The 6,197-nt window shown below is 40.6% G+C and overlaps 1 protein-coding gene across 2 annotated transcripts in view; it reads right to left on the bottom strand.

The window, feature by feature from the left end:
• Window positions 1–4,157: 4,157 nt before the first annotated feature.
• Window positions 4,158–6,197, bottom strand: part of MYLK4 (myosin light chain kinase family member 4) — a 95,044-nt gene continuing 93,004 nt past the window's right edge. For both annotated transcript variants that reach the window (XM_079984969.1, XM_079984968.1), the window contains one exon: window positions 4,158–5,422. The gene's annotated coding sequence lies outside the window, so the exon portion shown is untranslated. The remainder of the gene's footprint in view (window positions 5,423–6,197) is intronic.

Genomic DNA, 6,197 nt, shown 5'->3' with positions numbered 1-6,197 from the left:
CACTGCGAAGTGATTAAGGCCCAACTATCACCAAAAGTACACCTAATCCATAGCAGTTTGCAGTTTATGTGGACTGTATTTGTGCCACACTAAATATCCAATCATTTTGGAATTACACCCCACTGGATTCTGAATCTTGACACGTTTATTAGGAGAAACGTCTGTTCTGTTCCCTAGTTGCAAAAGCAATCGCTGTAGACACCTCTGCCCATCTGTGAATGAACAGCTGAATGCAATAACTACAGCTTGTAAAGTGCCCTCCTCAAGCAACCTGCTCTCAAACATGGTAATTCACAGTTTCTAAAACTCTTAAAAACAAAATACCATACAGATAAGTAAAAACACACATACAGTTACACACTCACTCTCTTTGATTAGCCTGGTATAAAATCAGAAAAACTGTGTTGTGAAACACACACACGCACAAAAAACCTGAAGAGAACAAACTGTGGTTATATCGTTTATAAAATAAAAAAGCCAAGTGGAGTTAAAAGCATGCTGTTCAAAGTGCAATAAATATAGAATAATAATTTATATGAGTCTTGTAGAAGTAGTTATCTTCTAGTTGATCAAGTATTACTTTAATATAATCTTAAAAGTCAAGAAAAGGTGCCTTGAACATGATACCATGATTACAACTGTTTTGAAATTGCGACTGTTGAAAGCATTATTTACAGGTGGGATTTTTCATCTTTTTCAACACTGTATGCAGTGCATTGTACATAGCGACAAACAAGCATTTAGTTACATCTGACTGTTAAACATGACTGTGAAATACCTGTCAATCTCATTTAGGGATTAGTGTAAAGAAACTGTCATGATTACCACACAATTCTGTGGGATCCTAAAAGCCAAGTTTGCTTTCTTTTGCTCCTTACCCAAGAACTTACAAAATAAAAGTTTTTTTCCTTGTAGAAGTTGTGCCTAGCTTGCAAAAACATGGGGCTGCTTTTTTCTGGGGGGGACACATACCCCTAAACATTTTGCAAATCTTTGTACTTTTGTCCATTTACTGTATTTATTTTTCTTGATTTGAACTATAAAATGGTGATTTTCTTGAGTCAAAATGAGAGTACCCGTAAAAAAAATAATTAAGGGAAAAAAGCACTGGTTGTACTTGTTTGTGTGCCTCCATTGACAGAAACCTCTTCGATCCAGTGGTTGCTTTTGTGAATGTATGGGAAGGGGAGCAATTTCCATTGATTCCTCCCCTCCTTCTGCAGCGCCCTCAAATCTGCAGGAGAAAGTGGGAGTCTGCAAACCTTGCTTCCTAACCGCTTTCCGCTGTCATAAAGAGCCTTCTATGAATGGATAGGCACAACTGGATATAACCCATGGCGTTCATTGGCAATGGATACCAAATGGCAACCCAACCCTCATACCTTCAGTTCAGGAGGGTTTTCACTGCATAGCAGTCTGAGGATATAGCACTGTGCATAATCCACAGAGTTCAGCCTTGGTTCAACTCCCTATGTGGGCTCTGATGTTTTGCCTCATTCAGCATCAAGGCAGGAAGCTTCATATATTTGTAGAGGGATACACATACAGTTGCTCCCTTCCTTGGAAGTGAACGGGACAGCGGTGTGTTTCCTGTGATAGTGTTTGCAAGCACAAGGAGACCAATGGCCAGGTTGCTTATATTCAGACATTCAGAAATACAGGGCAGAACATATTTTTGAGGATATGTATTAATTGAATGGAATTGATTTCTTGCTGTGTAATGTATACGTTACCCACCAAGTGTTGCTTTTTGCAAGTTTACAGCCGGTTATTGATAAGTACAGAGCTTGGTTTTCAAAACCTCGTGGGATATGTGTGCTCTTGCATCAGTGAATCACATTGTGTCAAATAGGCTGCATTCCTCCAACTTTCTGCTTTGTTGCGCAATAAGATGCAGCAACATAAATTTATTTTCTAGCACTGGTTCCAGCGGCATGAGTAAACTTAGATAACTAATGATCTGATGGACAGCCATCACTGAAGGTGATTATTCCATATGCTGTCATTGAGGCTGACGGACAGACTGCAATCTCTGCCTCATAAGAGCCATCAATTTCTCTTCTCTGACCTACTTGGCTACGCATCGCCTTCCTTCTGAAAGCCCATGAATTCCTAGAGTTATGTTAGTTCCAAGAAGGGTCTGCAAGCCTGTACTATTTTACCTTGTTCCCTGTTCCAACTCTACCTGTACCTCACTCTATGTTGAATGATCTCCAGAACCCAACTTGCTGAAACCTTCTTCCGTGGCCTTCTGCTCCTCTGATCACTCAGTTCTGAACATAGCCCAGATTTCAAATCTCCAACCACTGAAAAGTTTTCGCAACTTACATCTAACTCGTGGTGTCGGCATGAGGTTTCTGGACTAGATCACCAACATGCTACTATCATTTCAAATCATGTGTTTCCTTCTGCCATGTGGTAGCCTCTGTTAGCATGTAAGTATGTTTCGTAGGCCTCCTGTGCTTGCAAAAGCTAGCACTGCAGATACCACTTTTAATGCCAGAAACCCAAGAAAAGCTACAGAAATGTTTCCACCAGATAAAACAAAGATGTCTGATCAAGTAGCAGAAATAGCCTGGAAACAGCCTGAAAAAATAGCCTGATTAAGGCTTTGACCGATGCCAATTTATCCACAATAGATCACCACGAAACTCAGGGTTGCCACTGATAACGTGATGGGAAATTTGAAAACAAGAATAAAAATTGTACTGGTTTTTACTATTCCTGTAGGAGTATTCTCTTTCTGAAGCAACAGAAAGCACACAAAGACCACAGAACTCTTACACATGGTCCAATTCTAGCATAATGTTTTGTATCACTGTGTTGGCTCTTGGACACCCCGCCCATCATCTCAGTCCTCCACATTATTGCAGGGCTACATTTGCCTCTATCCCACTGGAAATAGCATCATAAGAGTTTACTGTCCTGTGACATCATCATGTCACATGGGGACATTCTTACATTGCATGGGTTGGGCTGCATCACCCTCGGAGTCCATCCCAACTCTACAATTCTATTAATCCATGACATCTGACTGGCTTAGTAACCCAACCCCTCCTTCTCTGGACTCTTTCTCTGGCCAACATGGCATCCTGCTCTCCCTTTTTTGTGATATAGGATTAGCCCGTTGAATTTTAGGAACTGAATAGGAATTTTGTGTCTGGCCTCTGATGGGACTATTGAGGCTACCTCCAACAGACTTCAGAAGCTCTCCTTGTCCACTTCACCAAGATAGCTGGCCTGCACTGTTTTCTAGTTCTTCAGTTGCAAGTCCTTGATTTTAATGAAGTTATGTATTCATTTTTGGTGTGCGGGGCAATGGTTTGTCCAGACATCTAAACAATCTTATAAACAGGAAACATCCAGGAGCCCAATCATAAGTTGTGAGATTATCAAGCAAGCTGTGTGAATTTAAGAAAAAGAAAAAGAAAAAAACCAACCCTTTCCTCCATGTGTATGTGTGCATTTATGCTCACATGCACACACTCAGAGAACTAATTCCATAAGCCTTCCTATGAATGCAAAACATTGTGCCTGAATTGGTTCCACAACTTACAAAAGATTGAAATTTGAAGGACTGAATCTAAATCATTCTAATTTTCTACAAGGATCTGGGTCGTCCTTTCCCCCTTCTTTTGTTTCACACGAAGACAGCAGTTAGAATACCACGATCACACAAAGACATATATATATATATTTATTAAAGATTGAAAGCCGCATGCATCTTGTGCGTGTTATGAAGAGAGAAAACCCTTAATACTGGCACTAAAGTGTATATTGAAATCCCTTTCCACGTTCAGCCTGCAGATTTTGTCAGAATTAGAAAAGTTGTTATGCTAAAGGAGGGGTGCTGCATTGCCATGGATTACACTTGCGATGTGAACAGCACTCTCGCCCATTGCTGGTGCAGCTGGTAGCTATCACACATACATGGCAAAAAGTTGCTGTGTTAGCAATAATTGTGTTTTTATATGCCAGTTAAACCAAATCTTAGTTTCTTCGGCAAGGTCTTCTATTCATATATTTCCCAAACTCTCCTTCCAAATGCCACAGGAATGGGAACTTTGAGAGGCTGGATAAAAGGGAAGATTCTGCCTCATTCTACAGGAAAATGAAGTTCTGCTCTTGGCAAGGCCTCCATGGGGCTTTTTTAAAAAATGTCTTGCAATAGAGATATTGCCATGTCGACCAATGAATTGGGGCTACTTAACAACTTAAATACCCTTCATTGGCAGTGATAAATTCAAACATATTTAGATAAATGGAAGATTTTCTATAATGAAATGTGCAGGACAGCCTTTTTACATTACTACAATACTACAACGGCTTAATTCTGTTGCAGCAATATCTGCAATCCTTCTATTTTATATGATTTTTTGTGAGCGCTCAAAACGTTTTACAGGCATTGACTCAGTAACCCTTACAACAACTTGTAAGGTGGGTCAGTTTTGTTAGCCTAATACTGAGATGAGGGGCTGAGGTTGGGAGACAGCGGCTGAGGTGAAATTTGAATTAGGAGCCTCACTCAGTTATTGTTTCCTACTGCGCCAGCTGTCAAGCCAGGAGAATATTATGATTCTCAGTTTCAGAGAGCATTCTTCTTTTCTTTTACCTGCTCTGTTCAACAAAAAAATATATATATACTGGAATTCCTTCCATTATGATGCTTAAAGAATATGAACAAATATTCAAAGGCACAAGGTTACCAAATATTGAGGCAGAGGCGAGATGGGGGAACACATGCTTCTCTGCATTCAAATTGTGCAGTTGCCTAAGATACCCTGGCCGAATTAAAAATGGTATCAGAGTGATATGTTAGCAGGCACAGAAAAGGCATTTCATGGTGCACTAAGAGCAAACATACTTCCATGCCATTTACACACTGCTGTAATAGAATCACTCTATTTATTATATGGTAAAAAGAGAACACCTTGTCTTAAATATTAAACTTCACACACAGTCTTCCACATTTGCTACCTGCTTCTCTCCCCCCCCCCCAATACAGTTTCTTTGAAAGCAATCCTCTCCCAGTTGAGTTCAACCCTAACCTGCTGAGCTGAGGAGATCTGGTAGTCTAAAAGAAATCCCCACCATTTCTTTCAACAGCTGAGTCTGGAAAACCAGAGCTATCACGCTGAAATTCAAGCAATGATAAGAACCTCAAGCACAGATTCAAGCAGCCACCTTTGAACAGAAACATATTCCTGGAAACTTCAGCAGCTACTGAAAACAGCTAGAAAGCCGGGGAAGAAAGCAGTTCAGTACTACTGCGACTCAATCCTGCAGCTAAAGTGGTATTGGTCCACTTAGTAAAAAGCCTCAAGTCATCATGGGGAGAAAGGGGGGAAGTTGAAGCACCAGAACTGCTGGGTTTTTTAAATTTCCAAACGTCATAGCAGCAGTAACCACACAGCAGCTTATTCTGTAAAAGAAACAGATAAAAATCTTGTTAAAATCAGCAGCAGGATTATGTACACGTGATCCTTCAGTGACATTCTGGGCTGTTTACTGGTAGGGCTTTATCATGCAATATTTATGAATGTGGAAAATGGCCCTTAACGAATGCAGTTACATGAATAACATTGCCTGAGTCACACTTTGATCATTCAGAGATTGCCCCCTTTCAATCTGTGGCATGCTCCACTTAATATCTAGGTTTGGTGGCCTTTGGGTGCAAAAGCACTGGAGACTTAGGCTCTCTCTCTAATATTTACACTGTTTACAAATATACAAGGCAATAAATCTGCCACCTCACACCAGATCCCCAGAGAGAGGTCCTGCCTTTAGTGAACTCACAACCCTCCCCACCTCTCTCCCTCTCTTCCAAACTACAAAGAGCTCCTAAGCTCTCCACTGTCCCTCCACAAAAGCTACCACCTTCCTCCAGCTCTATGGAATCCATTCAAACACAGAGATTCTTGACTATCTCCTAGTTAGGGCTGTTCCAAACATTCTCAGTATAATTATTTGGGCACATTTTCAGAAAAGGGAATGACAAAAAGGCAATGGGTGGAGAACTTCTGATGACTGTGAGGTCACTTACAAGGCAGGGATTTATTTATTTATAATTTATTTTTAGCAGCCAGACAGTACTTTCTAAAATCTTCCGTCTACCTCCCCCACACCGAATCTCCTTCTTTCTTTAAGCAGTTTTGTTTGCTGCCACTTTCCTTACAGCCGGCAACTATGTTCCTGCG

The sequence above is a fragment of the Podarcis cretensis genome, assembly GCF_951804945.1.
Source record: "Podarcis cretensis genome assembly, chromosome: 7".
NCBI lineage: Eukaryota > Metazoa > Chordata > Lepidosauria > Squamata > Lacertidae > Podarcis > Podarcis cretensis.
Note: the sequence above shows the minus strand (reverse complement) of the source record. Positions and strands in the feature narration are given on the sequence as shown.